The following is a 3,232-nucleotide window of genomic DNA, read 5'->3' as shown; positions in this document are numbered from 1 at the left end:
TATAATGGCTATTGTCTTTGAAGAGCTTTGCTACCTGTCTCATTACCCTGGAAAAGACTTTCGGATATTAAATAGAGAACAATCAATCCCACTATCAGCAAATACCCATCTAGGAAATAAATACAGTAAAAGAGTTATACTTGCCTTAACAGATGTTGCTTGTTGATATAATCTCAAATTCAGAGGTTATTGCATTTGAAGAGCTTTTCTGGAACTATTCAGAGAATATGCATGTGATGGGGTAAATGGGTGGAATATGATTTAGCTTTAAAAGATCTTGCTCTGTAACAGTACATATCTCTAAAAAATATACTTCATCTTATGAGCAGCTGGATGAATGTCTTGCTATGATACAGCAGCATCACAGTACTGTACATCCTGAAGGCAGTGCTAAATTCAGACCCTGGCTCCAGCTAAAAGACTCACGGTATTGTGACGTGCTGTTCGGGGCCAGCTTGCTGTAGAGGAAAGCAAAATTCAGGGCTGGATCCAGACCCAGGGCCCCCATTCTCCCGCTGCTGGGAGCACTAGTTTTGCCCTACTTGTTTGACTAGGAATGAATGGGACTGGTTTGGTTTTCTTCCAGATCGGTTGTACTTTGCCTCATTATAAACTTCACCACGTACTGTCCTTTCCCCTGCCTTATCTCCCCATCTCCTTCAAGGGCAATGCTGGAATGCAAGAGGGGTGCTTTTGCTGGGAACTGTTCTGAGCTGAGAGGACAGGCAAAAATGACCCTTTCTCCTGCTTGGTGTTGCAAACAGCTTCCGCCCGTGAGGAGGGGATGTGTTGAGAATGTGTGAGAGAAAACACTGAAAAGGGAGAAAAAGGGAGGGAAAAAAAAGTACAGCAAAGAAGCTAGAGACAAACTTCAAGTTGTGGATTATTTCTCACCCAGGCTCTAATTAGGAAGCCTCTTATGGGACTGTGAAGCTGTCAGGCTGCCAAATGTCAGTGTATTTATCAGAGATCAGGTGAGTCTCCAGTCTGCAGCAGCTACAGTTTGGTGTCGTGATCCTCCTGGGTCCTTCCAGCATGTGCGACTCCCACTTGGCACTGGCACCTCCAGGGGCTTCAAGGCGCAGTGGAGGGCTTTTCCTTCTCCCTTAAGAATCCAAGAATCTCCCTTTTCCTGGGATCTGGCCTCTTCATCCTGGTTCTGTGTGGAGAGGGTTAACCATAAGGTGCTGAGCCTCTTCGCCAGTATGTGACTCAGATTCCCAGGGAAATCCCCAGCTTATCTGATGGAGCCTGTTAGTCTGCTAATTGAATAAGCTCCTATTAAAAGTGCAATGTTTTTTAATGACTGCTAACAAAGGGCCAGATTCTGATCTGATCTTTTCGCTTGGGATCATTTTTGCTGATAGTCCAGCCCTGCCCCTAATTGCAGCCGTACGGGGCGGGAGGGAGGCAGCCGCCTCCCCAGCTCCACTGGCCTCTGCAGAGCCCAGCGCAGCCCAGCCTCACTCAAGAGCATGGAGCTGAAACCAAAGCACCAGCTCTAGGGCTTTCCTGGTGCAAGTGAGATACCAACTGGGCATCGAAACTTCAGTTTTAATGAGCCAAGATTTCATGAAGTGTAATAGGCAGGAAGCTTTTAATGGGGATCTTTAGGAAGACGAAGAAGGCTGCGGTGCAGCCAGCAGAGGAGAGCATTTCTTGGGAGACTACCAAGGACTCCATGTAACATAATTGCTGCAAATATCTCATACGCAATCCAAGCCATGCTCTGGGTAATTAACTTTCCCAGTGTTGAAATCAGGTTGATTTGTTGATTCTGCATATAAGATGTTGTCTATGTCTGCATAGGAAAAATGCTGTGTATGCCTCTGCATATGCACATTCAAACCTTAATTTTAATTAAAATTATGTGCATTATATCTGTATCTCTTGTTCTTTATGGGAATTGACTTTGAGAAGGTATTTGCCTAATAAGAAAAGAAAAAAATGTGGTTAGCATTTAAAGTGAACTTAGTTGGGTTCCAGGGTACTTCCGACAGGGAGCGTAACAGCTCTGATTTCAGCCAGGCCGCAGCTGCCCTGGGATGGGGTTGAGCTCGCTGGCATGACTCTGTGACCACATTTGCCTTCCTTGTCTCACCTGAAACTCCCAGTGGTTTCCCCAAGTCTATGTCACATCAGAGCCATGAAACGTTTTCTAATATAATTATAAGGAGACTTTTTTTTTGTTTTTTCTTGCTAGCCAGGAATGAGATCTGGCCACCTTTACCCCCATGTGTCTCCACACCCACTCAGTTCCTTTGTGTGTCCCTTTTGTTTTCTCCTAGGAAAGTTTCTATTAAAATGCAGGAACTTCTTTTAGATGGTCCCACGTATTCACACTGACACTGAGCTGCTGCTTTAAAAGTTTCATAAGCAATCCATAAGTGGCGGTTTTTTCCCCCACAATAACAATAGTGAAGTGTCAAAAATCTCAAGCTCCTGTTATCAGAGGCAGAGTCTAAAACCCATTTCTCAGCCTGTTTTCTGTTCCCCACTCCTGAGTTGTCAGATGCTGTGACATGGCTCCATCACGCCACGACTAGCAGTCCCAACAAACAGAAAATGATTTCCAACTGGCAAACACGCTGTTTACTTTCCAGAAAAATTGCACTTTCCCATCTGACAGCTGATCAAGGGATCTCCTGCTGCTGTCAGCATGAAGAAGTGTTTAAACACAGGGATGGAAGTTTAAACATTTTCTCATTATCACAGAATAAAAAAAATTAAAAAATAATAAAAAAATAAAGGCATTGAGACTCTTCGACCACCTGCTGTGCCGGTAATGAAGCAGTGTCACATGACCAGCCGGCGAGGACTTTTATCTCTGCCCCAATATCATTACTGAAGTGACACCTGTCACATGACCCGCATCAGGGCTTTCATCTGGGCTCCCCAAATGCAGTTCTGGCTTGTGAGGGGGATTTTCCTGGCGCTTTTTTTCCCCCTTTAAAGAGGACTGCCCGCTTGTGCCATTACAGACAGGGGTTTGCAAGTATTAAAGCCCTCAGATTTTTTCTTGGGGATATGTAATTTGGCCAACAAACTTGCTCTGGGCTGAAGTAAAACAGAGAATCTTGGCCTGGGAAAGAAGTTATTTCATCTACTTCAAGATGTTTTTAAAGCAAATATTTAAGGCTGCTGTAAAACTCTCTTTACATAAAAGAGGATGTTAAAGGATTTCTCCAAAATCTCAGATTTGTTTTTGATTTTTTATTAGGTGGTGAGAAGA

Source organism: Mycteria americana, chromosome 9 (genome assembly GCF_035582795.1).
Source record: "Mycteria americana isolate JAX WOST 10 ecotype Jacksonville Zoo and Gardens chromosome 9, USCA_MyAme_1.0, whole genome shotgun sequence".
Taxonomy (NCBI): Eukaryota; Metazoa; Chordata; class Aves; order Ciconiiformes; family Ciconiidae; genus Mycteria; species Mycteria americana.
Note: the sequence above shows the minus strand (reverse complement) of the source record.